This window comes from Equus przewalskii, chromosome 1 (genome assembly GCF_037783145.1).
Source record: "Equus przewalskii isolate Varuska chromosome 1, EquPr2, whole genome shotgun sequence".
NCBI lineage: Eukaryota > Metazoa > Chordata > Mammalia > Perissodactyla > Equidae > Equus > Equus przewalskii.
This window is the reverse complement of record NC_091831.1, coordinates 100204699-100229776: the sequence shown is the minus strand read 5'-3', so window position 1 is coordinate 100229776 and position 25078 is coordinate 100204699. Positions and strand designations below refer to the sequence as shown.

Sequence of the window (25078 nt, the reverse complement as noted above, 5' to 3'; positions counted from 1 at the left end):
TACTAAACATTTACCAGCACATCATTGAGTAGAATCCACACAATATTTTAACAGCGAAAAACTGGTAGGGTGCTATTGGGCAACTTAATGGTAAGACTGGAGGAAGAGAACCTGAAACTATAGTCTACTCTGTCTCCAGGCTGGGCAGCGGTCTCCTCAACAAGCTGAATGCAAGACTGTCTGTGTGTTTGACGGCAATAGCATCATAAAAGCTAGTGCATGCTATAGCCAATGACAACTTAGAGGAAATGTCTGTTTCTGTTTTATTTTTTTCTCACTGAATCTTTATACAAGAAGAACTGAATTGTGATTTGACTAATAGACTAAGAAATATATGTAAACTGATTTGTGGCTTATAAACTTGCAAAAGTTATATGTGATGGAGATAACAAGAGGGGATGTTTCTCTCTCTCTACCACATGCGTTCACTCACACTTACGTGTTGGGAGTGAACTGAAGACACAAAGCACTGTTGCTTATGTGTAAACGACACAGGGAATATCTCTGAGGTCCTGACCGGTACACGCTCTTCAGGATTAGAGTCTAGACTCTGAAGATGAAGGCATTGTGTCCCAGACTGGTCCTGGCAAGTCTTACAGGGGATTTAGCTACCATTGGCTTAGATGCCTCTCCAAGGGGACCTCACACTCCAGAAACCCAAGGTTCTAGCAAAGAGGATCTCCCTTCCTAGGAGCTGTCATTCACCCCAAGCCCTAGCCTCACTCTCATGCCAAGCTCTGCCTGGTTTCGATCCAAGGAGGAGCAGGCAGACCAGGTGTCATCCACTCTCAGTAACCCGTGTCTCCTAGTGAAAAAAAAAGAAATTTGGGAAGCGTTAAAGATGGGGAAATTCTTATCTCCCTTTAAGACTCTGACTCAGTCAAGAATCTGGCTCAAATGGTGTCCAAAGTTAGTCTCTCACATACACACTAGTCTACAGAAATGGGAAAGCAAGATTTCCTTGTTTAAACTAACTTTAAGTGAGTGATCCAGATCTGGTACCATAACTCAAGGTGCAGGTATAATACACATCATATCGAATCAAGAATAAGCCTTATGGGATTCCTGGTCTATGGTGGCACTGCCTACCTTATATGTCCATTCTTGACCCCTGTTCTTGATAGGTATCTACAACAACGTTTGAAGGGATCTGGGAGACATTACAAAGGCAACCAAAAGCCTATTTAGGAATAGCTTTTGAATAAAAATCCTATCTGTCTATCTATCATCTGTCTGTCTGTCTATCTATCTATCTACCTACCTCTCTATAGTTTTGTCCATAGAGCTAATGTAATTAAATTATATATATTAGGGGGTCAGGCAGGCACGTCTTTGCCTGGGAGTTAAAGGTGCCCACAAAACGGTTGTATGTGGATGGATGGGGCTGCATGCAGAGCAGAGTGGAGGGTAGTGGGTAGCAGAAGCAGAACGGAGAGTACTGTATGTTTGTGTTTTCCTGGTCTCTTTCATTTGCAGATGCAGTGCCTGGGTCATGCATCCATCACTCAACAACAAATACTTATTGGGTGTGTACAATATACCCGGCACCATTCTGGGTGCTTTGGAGGTATCAAAGGAGTGCTCTTAAGGAGCTTACACCCTAGTGATGTGACATTGACATATATCACAAGAGGAGGAACAAAGGAGCAGAGGGAAAAGAAATTATATAATAGTTAGGAAAGGTAGGCTCCCCACGTAATCTCTGTCTCCTCATTTTTGGAATTTTAATTTAATTATGGATTTTTCTTTATAGTGGCCTATATTTCTGTGGCCTTTTAATGGAGGATCCTGGGCTTCCGGAAAGAGGATGAAATGGATGGATCAACGGTCAGGACATTAATTGGACCACCCCGGATTCAATTTCTTTTGACATTCTCTCTTTTTTCTCCTTACCTGCGGCTCCTGTAAAATAGGCCTTTGAGCATATTACTTGAAGCTCAGTTGCTTTTCCACACTGGAAAGGCTAAACTAGCTTTGATCTCTTTTGTCTTGACATGAGTTTCCTTGCACCCAGCTAGCCTGTCTATGAGACCATTGATATACTGATGGGTTAGCCAAATGCATCTTTAAAGGAATGGGTGTGGGCTTGAGGAAAAGAAACCTAAGAAATACCTCAGCTTATTTTTTGCTGTTTTAATCCACTTAGACACGTCCCTAGCCAGGGAAAAATGAGTCCATCAGTTCACTGGAGTGGACATCAGTTGGTTTCGCAACACTTGTTCCTTCTTTTCCCTATTGTGTAGCAGACAGATGGTCTGAGTGGGCTGAAGGGACTTCAGGAATTGGCTAAGCCAAGCAAGGTAATGTTATCCTCCCCAATAGAATGATGGGTTCAGAAAATAAAGTGTAGGATAATCTTTGACTAGTTACAAGGTGGTCCACTCCATTAAATGCTCAGGATCATAGCTGGGAATCTCTCCCCTTTTGTAGATGACGTGAGGCATGAATGAAGCTGAAACTTAGAAGTTGGAAGAGTTGAAAGATGTGTAGAGAAAAGGAGCAAAATCCCTGAAAAAAATATTTCTGAAGCTTACCCAAGCTCTAGACTTTTAGCTGCATAAGCCAATAAATTCTCTGTAATATTTGAACTAGTTCAAACTATTTTTTTCTTCTAGACCTGAACCATCTTAACTGACACTCAGCAAGATGTGACATTGGGATTTGGGGACGTGCATCAGCAACTCAGCGCTCTAAGAAAGAGTAAACATTTGGCTGGTCTCATCCTCTGTGAATATCCCTCCTCCCAGGACCATCCTGGTTTCTCAATGACTTCACCGGAGAAGACATGAATAATATTCTCTACTTCCAATGTGCCTCTCCTATTGTTACTACTTGCCCCAACACTGCACAGTCCCTGTACATATTATCCAAATAATCCTTCAATTTCCCTCTGGAGTAGGAGGGAAAAAATAGGAGGCTATAGGTGAGGAGGATTAGCCAGATGTATTTTTTGACAATTAACGGAAACATCTGAACAGTTCAAATCCAGCACTTTCCTGTTAAAGAACATTGGCTGATGATGTATATTAGTTTTATTTTTCTGACATGTGTTTTTAATAATAATGATGATGATATGAAAGCCCCCGAAAGTTGATAGTGAACAGAAAAATGCTAGTACTAACCAGAATTTTTTTCCCTAAAGCCAGAAAGTGCATTCTTGGGACGACCTGGGGTCAATCCCCATCATCAAAATCTTGCTGTTCTGAGCATTTCTCTTCTGAGGACATTTCCTTTAGTGAATAGAGAATTATTCACTTAAAAAAAAAAAAAAACCCTCTAAGCCTTTACTTTGAATAGCAACCACAATAGCATAGTAAGGCTTTTGTTTTTATTTGGGACATTTTCCCCACTATTTGCTATACCTTAGTAACTTGTTTAGGATCCACTTCCACATGTTATTATTCTCTTCACAGTTGAAGCGTTTTGTCAGCTGTCAAACAGATTGAAAATGTGGCTATGTTAAGACAGATGGCTTGACTTCTGGGAAGCCAAAGCTGATGGCTTTCAAAAGAGCTGACGACAACAAAGCCTTGTTCTGGACGTTGCCTTAGAAGTAGGGATCTTCAACACCTTTTTTCCCAACTCTTTCTACTATGTCTCTCTACCTCTAGGCACATCCCCAGCCGCACATTATAACCCATCCCTCCAGGCTGACCTACTCTCTTACCTGGCATTTGCAACTTGGCCTGCCCTCTTACGTAATCTACTAACATTGGGGGCCAGCCTGGCCCTAACTGGAAGCCATGCTTCAGTTTGCATTATAACCTGTACCTTGCATTTATATTCTTAAAAAGCCAAACTTTTGTGGTACAACAATAACTTAGATCCACTTAAATATTTATTATCTGTGGATTTTTTACACACTTGCATGTTCAATCTATAAAATGTCAAGAAGGGGAAAAACCCTTCGAATCCTACATTCCACAGATAATTACTACTAATATTTGATGGATGTATGTATGTCCAGATTTCTTTACAAATATTTCTCTGTCATGCATATGTATATATATATGTGTGTGTCTATATAAATAGATAGATAAATATACGGATAGATATGTTTTAAAATACTCTAATATGGATATATATTTCAACATAATATATAGATGATTATACTACATATACAGTTTTATAAACTAGTATTTCATTTGCCACGAATTTTCCTCTTCAGTAAATACTCATGTACTTCATCATTTTTAATGATTATAGAGTAGTCAGTTATATTAATAAACTATAATTTACTTATCTGCAATAAATGGGCATTTTATATAATCCGCAATTTTTTAAATTATGAATGTTGTTGACATTAATATGTTAGTGCTTCATTGTTTGGATACATTCTTGTAAGTGCATTTTTTGATGTAAAAGCATATGGATTCTTTTTAGAGCTTTTGATACATGTCCATATTTCACTCCAGAAATACTGTACAAATGTATGCTTCTAGCACTTAGCCGATGAGCCAGCTAAAGCTTCGACTGCAGTTAAGTATTGTCACCAGGATAAATGTTTGCAGGCCTCATGAAACTTTTTTTGTTACCAATTACTATTCAAACCAATTAATAGTGATCAGTATCATTATTGTAACCATTGCCGTAAACAGAAAATAGACTTGTTGATGTTATCAAAACTTGAAATCCTTAAAGAAATGACACAAATAAATGAAATGACATGAATTAGTATGAAATGGCTATGGACTTAGAAATCAGTCAGAGAATTTATAATATATTTGTAGAGCAAAAAACACTTTAGCAAGAATTGAAAATAACATTTACTTCATATAATTTTTTTTGAGGAAGATTAGCCCTGAGCTAACATCTGCTACCAATCCTCCTCTTTTTGCCGAGGAAGACTGGCCCTGAGCTAACATCCATGCCCATCCTTCTCTAGTTTATATGTGGGATGCTGCCACAGCATGGCTTGACAAGCAGTGTGTAGGTCTGCACCTGGGCTCCGAATCAGTGAACCTTGGCCCGCTGAAGCAGAATATGTGAACTTTGCTGTGCCACCGGGCGGACCCCTACTTCATATAATTTTCATATCAAGGATATAGCATTTACATCCAATATGTTCATATCATTTTCAAATAATAAGCCTTGCCTAAATTTCCTCTTTGGTTCCACACCTACGTTTCTCTCCTAAGTGTAGGATGCATCTACCTTAATCTACATAGTTATACCATCTAGCACCTCCAAAGTCCAGTTTCCAATTCTTCTTCCCAACTTTCCTATTTCTGTTGAGAGCACCATCAAATCTCCTGTTTTCCAGGATCAACAAATCTGAGCTGTCTTTAGTGCATCAAAACCATCGTCAATTTTCTTTAATATCCCTGCTTTTCTATTTCCACAAAGCAAATCTGAGCCTCACATGCTTCTCTGAACACCAGGCAATGGCTGGTCTCCTTGCCACCTGTGTTTTTCCCATTTCTCCTTCACTTGCTATTTTACGATTAATTAATATTCCTAAACTGTGACTCTGGCTCAGCTACTCCCCATAGCAAACAACAATTAGCCTGACTGCTTACTGGAGTAAACCCAAATATCATAACTTGGCATTTCATGTCTGCATATTTTTATCCAATTCAGATGTTCAGTGATGTTGTCATAGTCCCTCCTATCTCTTCTCTTCAAACATTCTGCAGTCTAGCTGAACTGGATTATTGTCGTGGTCTAAATGTGGTCTACATTTTTTCTGTTCCAGAGATTTGCTCATATTATTCCTCATCCTAGATACTTCTCTTGCCCATCTCCTCACCCCATGTCTTCACCTCTACTCTAACTTTAGAATTTTTTTAGTGTTTCAGCTCAAAGGAGACAAGGGGCCTTCCGCTGGTGAATTTCCACCATGCTTTTATTGAGTCCTTTGGGCCTTAAGAGTTGTCTGTTTTCTTATCTTATCCCTGTGGTTAATCTGTTTAGTTGTTTGTGAGCAGGGACTATGACTGGTTCTTCTTGAGCCTCCTGCAGTTCCCCAATGCCTCAAGTAGACTATGTGCTCTAACATAGCTGTTGGGTACCATGAAGATAGGAAAGGCTAGGTGGGGAATTCAGTAGGCTGGTACATATTAAAACATGCTTTAGTATTATAAAAAGATTTTAAAATGATGTTCCTTCACAATTGATGAAACTAAAGTGACATTAGATGCTCCAAGTTGCCTGATATATTGTACACTTAGAAATCCCATCATCTAGGAAGTGATAATGGATTTCCCACAAGATAGGCTAACTCAGCGATGGAGATTCTTTATTCTAAGTGGCTGTTTTTCAAAGGCCAGCATCATAATAAGGCTTCACTTGATTATTCTCTACAGTGATTGACAAAGCTCTTCAAAAATTGCCCTCCCCCACAAGTGGCTAGCACGACTCACCTTAGCCGAGCTTTAATTTGTCCAAAAGAGAGTAAAAAAACAACTTCCTTTTAAATTTCTTTTTTTTTTCCCCTCCAACTCTCAGTTCTTGGAAACCTGCAGCATCTTACCTTTTATAACTGGTATGCCCAAGTTGGATGGGTCTAGGAGGAAAGGTACTTTCCACTACTGATCGAGCTTCTCCCCGAGTCCCCACCTCATAAGAGAAAAAGCGATATAGGACAGCTAAAACAGGTATGATGATTTTTTTAGTTTCCATATTTTTACTTTAATTTTAAAGAAGCTTAAAACTAATATTTTACTGGTAATTTCAATCCTTACTAATCAGTAAAGTTGGACTGATTCATTTTTTTTAAGGCTGTGAATTTAATAAGAATCCTCAGTCTTGGATGACTTGATTTTGTGCCTGTGATATAATTTTAATATTGGTACTAATGCAAGCCACTCCCCTGCTCAAAAACCTCAGTGGTCTCCACTGTGCCTAAGATATAGCCCATGCATGACCTGCTAGAACCCTTTATAGTCAAGCCCCAATATATCTTTCCATCCTTACTTCCAGATAAAAGAATCTAGGCATGCAATGTCAGGCTGTAACATTTGGTTCAATCCAGTAAGTGGTGGGAATCATTTACAACATGGACGTGGGGAGTAGCCAAGGCAGAGTCATGGCTTGGGAAGATTAATTAGGTATAAAGTAGTAAACATGAGCCATCTTTCAGAGGGAGATGGGCACATTAACATCTTCTCTTCTTGGATTCCTTTGTTCCTCTTTTCTAGAATGCAGATTCCAGAACTCTAAATCCTACTCATCCTTCAAGATCCATATTAAGTGCATGAAATATTTCCAGGTTATTTCACTTCAAAGGGACACATTATTCCCTTTTCAGATATTTTTAGCACAAATTGTCTGAGCCCTCCAGGAGGCATTCCATTTGCTATTGCTTTGTTGTATATTACAGTCTTGCCTTATTTATCATTTAATGACTTTTTAATGTACTTTATTTGTTTCTTCGATTAGATTGTAAGTTTCTTGAGACCTGAAATTATATTGTACACATCTTTGGAGCCAACTACCAACTTTACGCAACATCATATTTACTACAGATATGTTATCAGTATTTGGCAAATATTGATAATGCACAATGAAGTGAAGTTTGGGACGGATGGTTGCTCAGTTGCCTCTGGCTCCCTCTAGTGAGTCCAAGATACAACTAGTGGCTGCAGGTTCTTGTTTCATCTCATCTGCTGTCATTTCACAGCTATCAGATGTGACTCAGAGAACAAATTCAGCTACCAGCAAGAAGTAATAATCATAATTATTATAGCCCAAGTGCATCAATTTCTTCTTGTATGCCAAGAGCTGTTAAAGACAACATACAAATGATCTCGTGTAATCTGCACAAAACCCATGTGAGATAGTAATTAACGTTCTCCAGTTTACAGATGAGGAGACTGAGGAACAGTGAGGTCAAGTGACTTGCCTAAGGTCACATAGTGAGATTTTCCCTCATTTTATTTTATTTTTTCCAGATTTATTGAGATATAATTGACATATAATATTCTGTAAGTTTTAAGAGTACAAAGTAATCATTTGATATGTATATGATTACCTCAGTAAGGTTAGTCAACACATCCATCACCTCACATGGTTACAATTTGTATGTTGAGAACTTTTAAGATCTACTCTCTTAGCAACTTTCAAGTATGCAATACAGTAGTGTTAACTATGGTCATCATGGCACACCTTGCATCTTCAGAACTTATTCATCTTACAACAGGAAGTTTGTACCCTTCAACTACCTTCAGTCATTTCCCCCACTCCCACCCCACCCCCAGTAACCACTAACTCTCCATTTCTGAGTTCAGTTCTTTTAGATTCCATGTATAAGGAAGATCACACAGTATTTCTCTTTCTCTGACTGTTCTGACTTGTTTCACTTAGCATAATGCCCTCAAGTTCTTCCATGTTGTTGTAAATGGCAGAATTTCCTTCTTTTTTATGGTTGAATAATATTCCATTGTGTGAATGTACATACATATCTCCCACATTTTATCTCACATTTATCACATTTATTATATATATGTCTCACATTTTATTTATCCACTCATTCATTGATGCACACTTAGGCCGTTTCCATGTCTTGGCTATGGTACTTTCATTTTAGATTAGGTAGTTTGGAGGATGTGAACGGATATGTTGGAACTTTTGACTAATTGGGCTATTTGGCTGGTGTGGCTTTATTTCTAAATCTTCTTATATGTCTTAATCAAGAATGTATGTTTCTGACAAATACATCTGCATACCAGGTGGCACCTGCTTTAGTTTGAAAAGAATTGAACAACTGCATACAGAGAAAGAAAAAAGGCAGGAAAAAGCATTGTTGAAATGACCAATGTATTGTCAAATTTCCAAAAGAGATAACTATTTTAGAATAGGTCTGATTTGTTACTGCTTTGCATATAAATAGGCCTAATGTAAAAATGAGTTATTATCATTTAGCTTCCTACTTTTAAATATCCAATTTTTCAATGAATGACCTAGTCATTACATGAACTTGATTATACTGGATAATGTGTTGACATCAAAATAATGACAAGATTGAAATGCATGATTTTGATTTGCCAGTAAGTGATTTGCCTATTAACCACTCATATACTTTCTCATCTGTTAGTATCACAAAACTTAAATTGAATTAAGATTGAAGCAGTGTCATCTAAAATGGGAAAAGAGTAAATAACGTTGACTTAGTATTGATCCTGTTTCCTAGAGAGAGGGAATCATATTAATAAACAATGAACAGAATCCATAAATAAAAAATAAAATATCTTTCACATTCTATATCACCTTCTTACAGGGAGGCAAATGATGCAGGTGGCCTTATATGAATAATGGTAGATTTCAACATAAATATATTTTTGAATTGTCCCTAGCTAGACAGCACCAACAATATTTTTGGAAAAACAAAACAAAACTTAAAAGTTCTCTCTCTTGCTCCCCGCCCCCCCCAGCCCTCCCCGGCATACATTATTATTAACAAGAGGCATCTGGTTCCCATTAACATTGAGAGAAGAGATTTGTCTTAGGAATTATGATTTAAGTTGAATTATAGGCCAGGAGAATTAACTACCCCTTCTGCCTCACATGCATTCGGAGTCATGCTAATCACCGGTAGGGAATACAGTTCTTTCTCCCCCCCTCAACTCTCTCTCGTGCTTTCTCTTTGGCAAAACGAATTAAATATTGTAAAAATCTTAAACCGAACTGTAGGGCAAGTAAGCCATATGTGCATGCGAGATTCAGAGCATGAATGTGTGTGTGTGTGTGTGTGTGTGTGTGTGTGTGTGAGTGACAGAGAGGGGGAGAGAGAGAGAGAGAGAGAAAGGCCTTGGCAGTGAGCTGCCACGTTGTCATTCACAGCAGGCATTCCATCTACTACAACAAGATCAGGTCTTACAACTTCGCCAGGGTCTTGCAAAAACTGTTTTATGGATACCCAGGTGCTCGGAAGCACAATTAAAAAAAAAAAGATTTCTCATTTAAAAAAAGGTAGAATTTGAAGAGCTGAATGAGATGGGGGAGGTGTGTGGCATGGGGGGGGGGTGGTGCAGTGCAGTGCAGGCGACAACAAAGGCCTGTGATAGCCAAAAGGTATAAAGCCAGTGGCAAACAGAGCTCTTTAGTGTCCAGAGCCCTGAAGCATAAGCGAACGGAACTAGATTTGCAGCCCATCTTTGCCAATCACTTGCTGTGTGACCCTGGAAAAATTACTTAGCCTTTCTGAGCCTCCTTTTCCTCATCTGCAAATTAATGATATTTATTTCACAAGGCTGTGGTGAGGATTAAACTAAATCAGACCTTGTCTTTGAAATGACAGTAAGAGTACCCAGACCCCCAGTATGGGTATGTGCTCTCAATGCATGTTTGTTTCCTTTTTTAGTTTCTTTCAGCTTACCTCGGGACGGCCCCCAGGCCATCACCTGATTAAAATGTCTGCACATAGCCACGTTACTCTCACAGAATGGCAGATTCTGCTTACCTTAGATGAAGGAAGATAAATAGATCAGAAGCTTCAGCTTCACCTGGACTAATAAAATAAAGGCTCTTCCTCTATAATTTGGCCCCTCAGCCGGACTGGAGTCAAATATGTCGACCTTGACATTCCTTATGAAGATGCTCACAGTTGCCTTTGTTGCTAAAGAAGGAAGATCAAGGTTGAGTGGCACTTCCTGTTTTCTTTTGGCTCTGGATTAGAAAGTCTTTGTGTGCGTGTGTATTTTCTCTTCTTATTTTTCTTTCCTCCCTCTCTTTTCTACCTCTCAACACCTTCTCCCACAAAAAAGAAAAAAAAAATAAGAAGAATTTGATTGCAGAAAATGTCAACTGAGTTTCACATTTTAATAAAATAAAGGCATAACCTAACTGGGGAAAAAGCGTTTTGAGAAAACAGGCCTCTCATATGGCCACGTTGCTTATGAAGCTGAAGGCTTGAAGTAGTCTGTCTTGGCTGAAGTTTGAGACAAAGCTCTAAATGTCCTTTGACAAACAATACTAAGGCAGAGGTTGGGAGGAGGAGAAAGTTGGTCCACAGAAGGCCCATTAGACATTCCCACGGGAAAAGTATTGTTATGGTCCTATAACTATATGCTGTTGAAACCAGTGGCTCACAAAATGCCGAGTGATGAAATAATGCTTCATTCACACTCTTGCCTCATTAGATTTCCAGTTCGGAAGTGAAAGGTTATAAGATGCGGCCAGATGGGCTAGGATAGCAGTTGAAAGAGTCAAAGAGGCATCAACGAGAGGTCAGACGTTGCAGAGTGAGAAACTTCCCATAGAAGCAAATGGAAATAAAAATTATGCCGTGGCATGATTGGAACGGGGCATAATAAACCTTGACATTCCCACATTATACAAGAATTGTTGCATCCTGTGCTCTGCGCATCATGTTTGTGAGACGTTTGCTTGGAAGAGGGCCATTGACAAGTGTTATCTTTAGAAATTGCCTTCAGTAGTCCAGGGATGGGAAGCAAAGACTCAAATTGAGCTGTTCTAGGCGAAAGAAAAGCGATTATCCTTGACTGAGTGCCAACTGTCTGCCAAGCGCTATGCTAAGTGCTTTCTATTATTCTCAGTCCTCAATAACAATCCGATACTTTTAAAGTCGTTACTCCCTTTCTGTGGCTGAGGTAGCTAAGTCCTGGTGCTATTAAATAATGTGCCCAAGCGAATGCAGCTGGTGAGTGATGGGCATGAAACTTTAACCCAAATCTGACTGTCATGCTCATTTCCTCCCATTATAGCAAGCTGCGCCATGAAGGAAAGACGGAACATTTATCTGGAATCAGAGTTGACTTTTCTAATCCAGTGTTCCCAAAGTCTGCTCTACAGAATACTAGTCTTGTGGTCTATTGCCCTAAAGGGTTGTTTATTGGATGTTGCTATTAAATAAATGTGTGTATTTTTATATTCTGTGATGTCTTTTCAGAGATTCGAATGTATATTAGCTTGCTTAAATCTCCGACAATTCCTATACTGAAATATATAAGACTGTTTAACTCAGGTTCAAAACCTTCTTTTGACCAAGGAGCCTTTAAGTCTCTGACAAAATCAGTGCTATAACCAACGTTCTCTAAGAAATGCTATTCCTGGGGCTGGCTCCGTGGCCGAGCGGTTAAGTTCGTGTGCTCCGCTGCGGCAGCCCAGGATTCGGATCCTGGGCGCGGACATGGCACCGCTCGTCAGGCCATGTTGAGGTGGCATCCCACATCCCACAACTAGAAGGACCTGCAACTAAGATATACAACTGTGTACAGGGTGGGGTTGGGGAGATAAAGCAGAAAAAAAAAAAAAAGATTGGCAACAGTTGTTAGCCCAGGTGCCAATCTTTAAAAAAAAAAAAAGGAAGATTGGCAGCAGTTGTTAGCCCAGGTGCCAATCTTTAAAAAAAAAAAAAAATGCTGTTCCAAAGACCCACAGGACTCTCTTGATCCTGTTAGGCTGTTTCTACCGCAATTGGTGAGCCAACTTATGGTTGAAAGCTTGTGTCCAACGGAGATGGACTCCATTCATGAAAATGTCAGGGTACCCGGGGCACACTGATATAGAACATGCTTTGTTGTGGGCTCTGATAATCAGGGTTCAAATCTTACCACTGCCTCTTTCTGCATAGGCAAACTTGGACAACATTTCACCTCTCTGAGCCCAGGTTTCCTTGTCTGCATGATGAGAATAATAAAGCCTACGTAACAGAATGGTTGTAATATTTAGACGAAATGGTAATAATTCATATGAAATGCTCTGTAAACTGCAAAGAGCTATGTGTCATTATTTAAACTTTACTATTCCTTGAAATAATCTCACTATTTTTTCATGTGTCTTTTCTTTGGATATTGTAAAATACATTCCAAGATGGAAACGTGAATGCTCTGAGGTCTCAAGACCACGCTAGCTGTGCAATTAGTTAAGAGAGGACGTGAAGCCAGCCCCAGGCCCCTATGGACTCATACTGTCACATCATAAGGACAGTAAGATAATTCTTTAATTTGATACCTGGTGTTTACCTAAAACCATCTTAGCATCAGGAATAATGCCGAAACACTAGACTCTAGGAGTTCTCACTAGAACATGGAACAAGACTCTTTTTTATTACTATTATTAATTAGTTTTGTTCAGAAAATTCTGGACAACATATACATTGAATCATATGAAGTTGTTTGTGTAGGTCAAAAATGGGTGGATATCAGCAATTTCCTATAGGTCCCCCTAAAACGTGTTTGAATATCTTTTGAGGGGCAAGTCTAAGGGCCCTTAAGAGGCACACTTCTGGAATAAGTAGATAATTCGGAAGAAAATACATTCGAAGTGTCATATTAAAACTTACGGGATTTTTTTCATCATGAAACCTTGATGATGTACTTGAAACTATATAGTGAACTGGAACTTGATGGGAAAAAGTTGCATGACTTCTCACAAAAAGGCAGACCTCGCTTGAATCTCTGCTACACGTCCAAGGTAGACAAGGACACAGAATTTTTAATTCACTGTGCTACCCCGTTGTCTGAAATCGATCCTCCCTAATTACAAGTGCTTGGTAAATATTTGTTAAGGAAGTGGTTAAGTGAATGAGCAGGTATGATACTGGTGTGTGTATTACAGTATTTATATTCAGGAAGTTCAAGTTCCTCATTCATTTGATATTCTCCACACCAATCTTTGTGATTCAAAATGCAAAGTCCCACTTTCCTTATTACTAGCTGTGTAATTGGGAGAAAGTTGTTTAATGGCTCTGTGTATGATACCAATGTCTCAAGTAGAAATAAAGACATAAAATTAAACTTACTTTCTAGGATTTTTGTACCTAGTACATAGTGGAATGAAAATCTAATTTTGCTGACAGTATTACATTCTCGATTACTTCTTTAACCAAAACACCGAATTGCAATTTCTTTTTATTCCCTTATATAATGTTCTTTAAATTCTGAAAACAAAAGACAATATTTTACAGTGCTTCTATTACTCACTCATAGTAGAGAACGTGGGAAAATTAAGGAATTCCAGTTCTCTGGGAGGCCATGTGCAGGAATATGGACAATGTGACAAATGCTTCAATTTGCCAAGCACTTGTGCTCTGCCAGGTACTGAGGCCTAAACATGTGACACACCACTTTGTGTCGAGAGAATTGCTTTGAGTTCATGGAGCTGTGAGAGAAAAGAGGCAGTGACGCAGGCCGGGGCTGGATTAGAAAGGTCTTGGATGGCAGGCTAAGGAGCTTGGATTTAATTGTCAGAGCAGGGGGGGAAGACCCCAAGAAAGCCCCTCCCTGGAGGACCAAGTTGAGAAGTCAAGTGGTAAGGCTTGCATTTTAGCAGGATCTCTCTGACTGTAGGGCAGAGCAACCCGGAAGTGGGCGGAGATTGGAAATTCCCATTTAGGCGGCTTTTGTACAATCTAGAGGGGAGAAAAGAGGGAAAGGGGGCTTACACAAGAAGGAAGCACGGGAGCAGATGCCAGGGTAAGCGACCCCAGGATGAGTGGCTGGGGGCGGAGGGAGGCTGAAAGAATGCTGTGGAACATGTGTAAAGCATGCTTTCCAAAGATGGCCAGAATAGTATCTTCTGTTCCACGTGTGCTTCTGCAATTTGACCCCCAAATCACCCATGCTACTACCCTTAAGATCTAGAAACAGAGTCTGACTCTCCTCCCTTTGATTCTGGGCTGATGTCTTTGTAAGAACAGAATGCAGCGATATGGCCTCCTCGGGTAGGTCAGCTTCTGCTGTGGTCTCTCAGAACCCTGCCGCCATGCTCTACAAAAACCGAGGCACATGGAAAGGCCACATCTAGGTGCTCCAGTTGAAAATCCCAGCTAAGCCTGGCCTCCAAGCCGTCCCAGACCAGGTTCTTTACATGTGAGTGGGGGAATCTTCAGATGATTCTAGCCCCTACTCCCTCCCATGACCCCAGCTGTTCTCCACCTGGGGGGCCCCAGACACTGTGGAGCATGATAAGGCCATCCCTGCTGTGCCCTCTTTAAATCTCTCACACTTGCAAATTGTTATTAATCCTCTCTGTTCTCCAAGGACTGCAGCAGAGGAATCAGAAACAAATGTGAAATGGCTCTAATGGAAAGGAAACCACTGATCCCAGAGTTTATTTTGCTGGGAGAAAGAAGAATATTGAATAGAAACACTCAATTCAATGTTGACGGAGTGCCGCCTAAAGGGTCATCAGAGAAAAGCTGTCTATCACGCAAAGGGTGAGAATAGACCTCATGACAGTCAGCCTGCATAGAAGAACCCAAGCCAGTAGGTATAAATAAATGATCAGGAACCTGGGGCCAGAGCCAAGAGTCCCAGAGAACAAATAGAATTGACATTTTGAAATAGATGGAGGATAAATAAAAAGTTTTTGGCATGGAATTGCAATATATTTATTATACAGTCAATTCATGTGGTCACCTCAAATGGCTGAGTTGGTGGGGAAAGGTGAGATGGGCTAGGATGGCTGGAAATAACTAAGTTTGAATCACTCAGAAGCTTCTAGATTCTTCCCAAATGGGTTGAGGTCGTTCTCAGGCTTCCATTCAGGAAGCATCTGTAATTGACTAAAGTAATAAAAATTAGATCCTGGGACAAAAAAAAAATACTCCCAGTAAAAGATGGTGCTATTTTAGATGAGATATAAGGGAAAGACAAAGAAGAACTTTTGTTAAGGACAGTATGTTTAGAGTTTTCTGGAAACTTTTCTGAACCTTTAATTACCATATACATCTTCCCTCCCCCATCTCTACCTTTTTCATTGTTATGTCCCTGATATTCCTGGGGATTTAGCTCAGGTTTTGGTCATTTAATCATTCTCTGGGCATTTGTCAAGCACAAGTATAGACCAGATATCATGTCTGGTTCTACCTACACAAAGTCAGATAGCATAGTCCCTGCCTTCAGGGCTCCCCTCATCTCCTGCGTGGGACAGATGCATAAACAGAGCGTAGCAGGATGGTATAAGTCGTCTGTTATAACCATCCACACACCAGAGTCATATGGCAGCACAGAGGAGAGGTTCTGAGCCCAGATTCCACGCCTCATGAAAGAGCTTCCATAGGAAGTTCTGCCAGGAATGTGCCCTGAAGAATGAAGAGGATGGAGCAGGCAAAGCAGTGACAAGAAACAGGGAGAGTGGGCAAGAAGGGATCATTATCAACACGTGCAGGTGCCCGGAAGGTGGGAGAGATGAGAGAACGAGAGCGTTCCAGGAATTGCAAGTTTTCCTCCAAGGAACGTGTCTCGACAGCCTCCATCCTTCAATTGCACTTCATGTGTTCTCTCCCATAGGCCCTGCCAGGCTATCAAATGCTGCACTGTACCAATCATTTGACCAGTCGGTCTCCCCGCTGGGCTGTGAACCCCTGAAGGGGGAGCTGTGTCATTTACCTGAGCATCCCTTGTACCTAGCTCAGTGCCTTGCATGTTCACCGTGTGCCTGCTGATGTAGCTCCACGTGCATTTACTATCAGTGTAAAGGACTATACTAGCAGCACCAGCCAATGCAGCTTTTCGGTCAAATGAGTCTCTAGACTTGATTTCCAACTCAAAGGTATCGCTGGAATAAAATGTGGGTTACCACTGAGCTGATGTCACCGACTCCTCTCTGATCTCTGGCTTCCCTAAGGGAATTTGCCCACACAATGGGGAGGGGATTTTTGAACCAGACCCAGATTAAACTCTGCTCTTGTCCTGCCAATTGAAAAATTTTGCACTCTTTCCACCTCTGAATCTTGTGAGACATATCTGTAAAATAGAGACGGCAATACACTCAATGTTTTGATGTAAGGATTAAGTGAATTAAAGATGGGAAGCACATTATAGTGTTGAGTTTAGAGGAGAAACTTAATACAGGCTAGTTGTATCTTCTGCACTTTCTCCTCCTCTCCTTTCAGCTTCTATCCTTTATGATCTGGCCTGAAGGCCATAACTGAACAGAGATATGAATTATTAATGTGGTTCCTGTTTCATCACTTACTGAACCAGGTGCTCAGTTTTTCTATATATTATGTACCATCCTTTCAGCTGGAGAGGCTCCACCCCTGACTCCCAGGTGAGAGGACTGAGATCATCTGTCCCAGGCCACACAGCTAGGAAGGGGCTGACCTAGAATGGAACCCAGGAAGTAGGTTTTCAAGGGCCGGAGAGCTGATTGCTAAGTTTTTCAAAATTCAATGTGCTTGTTGTTAAACAGATAAATTATTAAAATTGAATTATAGTAAGCTTAGAATTAAATAAATTGTATTTTTAAAAAATACTGAAAACGTATCACCTCCTAATTATTTTCTGTATTTCACTATTATCTACGCCAGGAGTCAGGAAATGATAGCCTGCTGGCTAAGTCTGTCTCATCACCTGTTTTCATAAATACGCTTTTATTGGAACACAGCCACGCCCATTTGTTTGGTTTTGAGGAAGATTAGCCCTGAGCTAACATCTCTGCCAATCCTCCTCTTTTTGCTGAGGAAGACTGGCCCTGAACTAACATCCATGCCCATCCTCCTCTACTTTATATGGGGGACGCCTGCCACAGCATGGCTTGCCAGGCGGTGCCACGTTCGCACCCAGATCCGAACCGGTGAACCCCAGACCCCCGAAGCGGAACGTATGCACTTAACCGCTGAGCCACCGGGCCGGCCCCATGCCCATTTGTTTTGTCTATAGCTGTTTTCCAACTAAAATGAGAGAGTTGAATAGTTGCCACAGAGATCATATGGCCTGCAAAGCCGAAAGTATTTACTATCTGGCCCTGACCAATGCTTGACTCTGCTCTTGAGGTTATTTATGTCTATTTTATCTATAGGTTGGAAACACTAAATAATGGTATGCTACTTACTGCACAGCACTTCCCAATTCCGCATTCGGTGACATCACATTGGAAGCTTGAAAATGGCCCATGGTGGGGATATTTACATCACAAAAATTTGCAAACACCACTAATTAGAATTTCTTTTTTGTTTATTGTTTGTTTTTGGAGAGCCAGTTGTTTCGCATTGACCAATGGATCACTGAACCCAGGTCTCTTGAGCCTGTATTCTTCAGTATTGTCAGGGTCAATCAGGGAAGAAGAACCTCTGTAGATAGGTAGATAGATGGATCCATCGATTGATCTGTCTTTGCAAGACTGTTGTACAAATGGTTTTCATTTGATGTTGATTTAAACTCGGACAATTGGAAACCAAGCAAGTAAATCTTATTAAATGGTTAAGACAGTCTTTGTAAGACTATTGTCTTTGTGATTAATGCTGGAAGTTCAAATTCACAAGACAAGAAGTTAGGAAGGGAAGATGGATGTAAAGCTGGGGACAGCAAGGGCAAATTGGAACCCACAGGGGCAAGCTGGAGCTCCCGAGGATGGACTGAAACCTGTGTCAGTTCTTGTTGCCTCTGCCCTTGGTGTGGGGCTGCTGCAGAAGCTGGGTCCTTCCATCATGCAACCGAGCACACAGACCTGGCCCAGGAGTCAGAGACGCTGAAGGAGGATTGGATGGAAGGTGGAGCTGTTGTAGGCCCTGTCACTGTCACATGCCATTGAGACATGTTACTGATCATTAGCAAAGTAAAAAATGGCTGTTGCTTCACTTCCTCCATCCAAATCTTGCACAATAATTTCTCTTATGACCTACTGTAATCAGAAATATACAGAAGAAAGAATTCTTGGGAAGAGAAACCTGGTTACATTGACATATTTCGAAGCCATCGTAGCTTTCCAGTATACTTCTTCGGAAATATTCAACTCAGTGAAAGCTCAGGGAGGAAGGAAAATCCTCCATGGGCTGTGTCTGAAGTTGGCGCTGGGTGACAGTTACCCTTAATACTGATCTATATTTATGTAAAAGAAAATCCATTCAATACTAATATTTGCTTGCTTGGTTTGGAAGGTTTTTCTAGTTGGCCAAGATTAAATCAATGTCAGATGGGAAACACATGGTTTGCGTTATTTACCAATAGAAATTATCAACTTTATAAGCAGCCAGCTGATCATTCACAGTATGTTTTATTTTCCATTCCACTGAAAAAGTTAGCCCATAATTGCATCCTGTAGATCCTAGAACCGCTCGCTAAATTCAGCATGCAAATTCCATCCCATCGGTGCTCTCAATTATTGGTGATGGTGAGAATTGATCACCATTCTTGTAATGACACACACAAGGGTTCAGAAGAATCCAAAAATGTGTAGGCAGTGGACCTGCTTAAGATTTACTATCCAAAAACACATTCCTTAGAGATCCACATGGTTTGGCAACGATGATGATGTTGTCCTGAAATAACAAAGGTATTCCGGTGCAGGTGGGTTTCTCCAATTACGGGAGTGGCGTTTTACCAACTGACACATTTTGCTTTGCACGATGTGACCAATATGGCGAATTGTTCAGTGGCCCAAGTCCAGTATACCTAGCATATCTGATTGTGAAACCAGCCTAAGACTAAGAGCGTTCAATTTGGGAGCTGCAGACAGCTGCAGGGAGAGCAGAGGGGAAGGGCGTGTGTGGAGAGTGTGTTATACGCCAGATGCTTTATATATGATATGCATTCTCACTTCGTCAACCTAATGCTGTGATTAAGAGGATGGAGTCAGACCACCTGGAGTTTAATCCAGGCTCAGAGCTAACTTGGCAAATGTGATCTTGGGCAAGTTATGGAACTGCTCTGTGCCTCAGTTTTCTCCACCTGTACCTTGTACAGATGGTCTTTGGAAGATCAGGCAAGAAACTGCATTCAGAGACTTTAGAAGAATTCAAGGCACCAGAAATGGCACAATAAATGTTGTGATTATAATTTTGTCCTCTCCACAAGATGGTGGGTCAGACGTCATCCCAGGACCAGCTAAGAAACTGAAAAAGAAATCAAATGACTTTTCAAAGTTTACCAGGCATACGAACTCAGTCTTTCTGACATTAGATGCCACGTCGTTTCCAATAGATGATACAGGATCTATGTGACGGAGCACCCACCAGGGGCCAGGCACTGTGCTGGGCCCAGTTGATCGGACACTGGGCTCTTAGTAGGAAAACAGAGAGAGGTGGGATGAAGAGGGTATGTGAACTTTTGAACTATATAATGGAGGGTTTTTTCCCCTTTAATCCCAGAAAGAGAAGCTTGCACACTATTTGGAAAGCACAAAAGAGTTATCAAAAATTTTGAGCCGTCCAGAGATCTTCCATGCCATGTAGGAATCTACTCCCTAGTCAAGCAAAAGTTGGTCATGTTGAGTGACTATCAATTACTCTGTTTGTGAGAAAGTTCCAGCTCTTTCCCATGTAAACCATTGGGCTGTCCGGCTGGACCTCAGTTAACCAGTGCATATCTGTGTTAGTAGCATCCTGGTCCACAAGGCTCTGCTGGCTGGATCCCCTGGAGGCATTTTCTACTCTCCTCTCCATCACCACCACACCCCAATCAATTAAGCAAGTCTTCCCAATTATTGCACCTTAAAACCTTCTCTTCCTCTCCAGTTCCCCTGAAACTACCTTCCTTCCTGGCCCTCATGGTCTCTTATTGTGTCTGGTAGTAGAGTGTAGTAGTTACAGCTCTGGCTCTGAACCTACCAGACTACCTGGAACAGTGTTTCTTCTCCACCAGAAATCCCTGGCTAGGATGCCCAGGGCAAGGTCTTTAAAGTTTCTGGCACATCCTACTGTTGAGGAATTAAGAGAGTTACTACTAGTAACATGCTAAGACAGTCCCTTATATATAGGAGCAGTTCAAAAATGCTACAGCTTCTGCTGACAATGACAATAACGACACTATCTTATCACCCAACATCTCTGGATTCAGACCCTTCTCACGGTAAAGCAAAGTCCACATTGATACCTGGGTGGCATTTCTAGAACGCTTGCCTCCTCTCTACCTCCACTCTACCACCAGCATACAAGACTTTTAGTGCTGCACTGCTGTTCTTACCTATGCTACTTACGTGAATCTTATGAAGTGTGCCCCAATGATATCCCTCATTATATAGCCCTCTATGCCTCCAGGAGCTTCACGCCTTTTACTCTCCTTGCCACTTTTTACTCTAACAAAGAGCAAGTGCTTACAGTCCCTGGAACACATCACATTATGTCTGTTCAAAATCATGTCTGATTAGAAATGTCTCTTTCTAGGAGTGATTATTCCAGACCACCATATTAAGCTCTCCTCTCCTAACCATCACTCTCGCTACCCTACCTTTGACTTATTTTCTCTGTAGCACTTGTATGTTACACATTTACTTGTGTATTTGTTTGTATCCTCTACTGCAAAGAACACTGGGCAGATCCTTTGTCATGCTCATCACTGTATCACTACCACCTTGAAGGGTCCCAGCCTAATAGTACGTGTTAACTAAGTATTTGTTGAAGAAAATAACAAAGAATAAATGAAGGAACAAATAAAGGGGTGTCTCACACCTCTGTGCTTTCATAGTCTAGTCTCTCTGAGACAAAAGTCTTTCCCCACCTTGACTTTCCTGGGAAATTTGATTCATGCTTTGCAATCTATCTCAATCACTAACACCACTGTAATGCTTCCCCTGATTTTCAGGTTAAGGTGGAACTCTTTGCATCTGCTTTTCTTGTGACTCGGACTTACAATTATCACAATGTGTGCAAATAGACTCTAGGATCCCCTGGGCAGAGATGGGACTTTGACAAGGTTGGGGTAGGTTTGCATAGGCATCTCGTAGACAGTTGTTGGATTGAACTGGGTGCCCCACAAGGTTCTTGGAGTGCCTTGTGGATGACTGACGTGGTAGGGGGCATGCCAGTTTAGAATCTCTTCAATCAGAAACTCGGAGCCTCTAGGGCACAAGGTGCAATCCATTATGTATATCCCTCATGGACTTTGGCCTCAGGCATCTGCTGATCTGCTGCAAAAGGATGACAGAGGGTAGATGTTACTGATGACCTATGTTTGTGTTTGGTAAAGAAAATTCTGAGAACTTGCACGCAAACTCAGCCCAGGCGCCAGGACAGCCTGCCAATTGTGTCCACTAGTGTCCCGTAACCATCCCTTCTAGGTTTGAAAATGACAGTCAGAGGAAGCCAGGAGATTCCAAAAGAATTCCCAGTGCAAAGCAATTTGTGTGCCAGAAATGTCTGTTCTCTCTTTGAGTTAGGCCATTCTTCTTACTTTTCTTTTTATGTCATATGTAGAAAGTGGATTGGATAACTGGGGAAAATGAGTTTGGATACACAAAGCCCCAAGTGACCTGGTGGATAAACATTAGTTGTGAAGTTGAGTAAAGAAGCAGGGAGTTAGGGATGTGGGGAAAAGAAATTGATAAGAGTTGAATCCTTCACATTCAAGGTTGGTTCTGACCAGAGATACAAAAACCAGATATTTTTTTCACGCCTTAACTCTGGAGACTCAGCTTAGTTTATTGTTTCCAAGATTGTTCTAACACTCGTGTGGCTTCTAAAGGAACCCGTGATTACACACACACACACACCCCCCACCCCTTCCATCCTCTACTCATCCTCATTTAATTTTTTGATGCTTGTCTTCCTTAAAATTTGTGTATATACCAGAGACAAAAGACTGGCTATGTTGGACATTTTCTTACCAAAAAAAAAAAATCACTAGGACACAACCACAAAATCTCACCTTTCAGCTTGAGCTGGAGTCACTTCTGCAAGCTGCAGCGTCCAGATAGGGAAAGTAAATCTGACAGGATGTGTTTCGGGACAATTTGCCAAATGCGGTGAATATTGGGAGCACAGAGGTCTCCTCTAAAAGACGAGCTCTCACTCCAATACAAAGGGTGAAAGAAAGACATCTCATGCAGACAGAATGGGGAAAAAATCCCATTTTTCTCTTGCTTTCTGTTCCCTGTGAGAATCAGAGAGTGCATAAAACCGTGAAAACAATAGGCCCAGCTGCAGGGGCAATAAGGCAATTTATTAGGGAGATGACATTTTTAATGAGAAACACTTGCTGGAAGGGAACAAAAGGGCTTGTTTGGTCAGAAAGATGCTCTTGAATCTCTTCTGAAGTGCATGAAAAAGTAATTTCATTTACGCGTCATACGCCGAGCGTTGGAATTTCCTCAGGCTCCAGATGTTGTCCGGCACAGATGCTGAACAAATGGAACAAATGTCCTGAGAGTTGAAAAAAAAAGTAACTCAGGGGAGTTTTATGAGTTTTGCGGCCAAGAAAATCATTAGGAAATAATGAGCTTAAGAAAGAAAGGCTGAGGTTGGCAATATGGTGCTGGATATACAAAATTATTCACAATCATCTGAAATTGAAGGGGGAGATCAGTTTTCAACTTCGAAAAATAGAAATTGTGGGTGTAGCTGCTGTACTCTAAAGTTCCTCATTGCCCTTCTGAAAATGAAATGAATATTTTTTGGCTAGATCCCATAATGATTAAAAGTAGTATATGTATAGTTTGAGACTTGAAAGCTTAAAACCTAAAGATTATTACCTTATAGTAGTCATTCAGATGCTTGCAGAAAGAGCAATGCCACCATTTCAGCTTGAGTCCCTCTCTGAGGAGCATTCACTGTGTCCTCGGTCCTGGACCAGCTAACGCACACGGGTAAAGCAGATGCAAGCAGTGATATCTTTCTAGAACAAGAAGAACATAATCAAGATGCCTCTCTGAGCTAACAGGAGGGGCTAAGTGACCACAGCACTCAGTGTCCCTGCAGAGCCCCTGGGAATTCTATATGGGCTTTTCCAAGCCAGCTTCTCCTTCAGCAGCTCTGGCAGAGGCCTGTAGGAGTGGCTTTGGAAAACCATGGTTCAGTCAGGGTGTCTGAGGTCAGGATCTAAGGACCAACTGTGTTTGAAAATTCAGAACCAAATAAGCCTCTGATCCAAGTGTCAAATCTGTTCTTAGGACCTAAGTCCTGGGTGCAACTCGAGTTGGGAGGGCTCCTGTTAGGAGATTTACCAAAGATGCAGGTACACAGTCTATGGGGCAGCTGTAAGCAAGAAGATAGAAGGAGTCGAAAGATAGTTACTGCTACCTGTGGGCTAAAAGGGCCAGATGTCCTTTAAATGCCTCATCAACTCCTTATGTAAGGACTCAAGTGCCTTGACATTATCAGTATGACTGCCATTTTGTCATCAAGGCAACAATTATGTGTTCATCAGCATTTACCATGCACTAGTGACTACCTATAGCAATGCATGGTCTTTAACCCTCACCAGTCCTCACTGGAGCAAATGCTACTATCCATCCCCATATTTTAGAGATGAGACTGTGAAGCTCAGAAAGTAGGTAAATTGTCCCAGTTCACACCTTCAGTTAGTGTAGGAAGAGTGCCAAAGATCCTTAGAGCTAATATTCTTCCCATGCATAAATTGTGGGCCACATTTATAGCATTTGGGCCCAGCAACATGGGGCTCTGTACACTAGGGAGAGCAGCCATACGAGCTCATATTTAGAGTTCTGACTGGGATGCTGCACCATGGAGCAATTCTCTCTGGCTCCGGGAATTGGTTTTTCAATAAACCTCTTCAATGCAGTAAATCATCTTCCATCTCTTAAGCAGATGGGTGATAAACAAAGTCGGTGAAGTAATGCCCATCCATATATTAACCTAGCAGTGGAAACGTGTGAGGGATCTTTAATCTGTCAAGGAGATTGAGTAGGAGTGCGCAAGCCAAGGCCAAAGCTGTCTATTAGCCTATCTCAGGACAGCTTTCACTGGTTTCTGTTTGCTGACATTGTCTACCTGGCATTGACTCAGTAATGCGGCGGAAAATGACGAGGATCAAAACCAGTTAACACACTCCCCACAGATGTTTATTGCTATCTGCAGTGAAGACAGCATCTGAGGAGTTCTCGCAGCCATTTCCTTTTACAGGCAAAAAGCAGCCCTTCCAGTGCAGAAATCAGGTTGGCCTTAAGCCAACAAGGGTGACAGTGCTGTCAAGGACAAAGGACAATCAGGGTTTTTTTTAATCCTAAAATGAACAAATTCTAATCAGTGTTTTTGAATACAGGAAATTCGCCAAGAAATACAATGCAATTGTGCTTACCAATAGGCACAGAAAGTGACTTTTGTAGAATTAAAATCCAGAAAGATCATTTCAAACTGAAAAATGAGCTATAGTATCAATGGGTCCTCGCTATAGAAGATGTCAGTGCTGTACTACCCATGCTATGCATTTTCCCTTTTATTCTTCCTGACAACCCTACAAAGTAATCGTTGTTCCTTTGAACGTATTAGGAAACTATGGCT

General features: G+C 41.1%; 1 long non-coding RNA gene across 1 annotated transcript in view; it reads right to left on the bottom strand.

Annotated features, from left to right (window-relative positions):
• Positions 1 to 22760: 22760 nt before the first annotated feature.
• The window catches only part of LOC139076166 (uncharacterized), a 62572-nt gene continuing 60254 nt past the window's right edge, over positions 22761 to 25078 (bottom strand). Inside the window, exons 2-3 of the long non-coding RNA XR_011527569.1 lie at positions 23311 to 23453; positions 22761 to 22981 (exon numbers count right to left, since the gene is read on the bottom strand). This is a non-coding gene — a long non-coding RNA (uncharacterized lncRNA). The remainder of the gene's footprint in view (positions 22982 to 23310; positions 23454 to 25078) is intronic.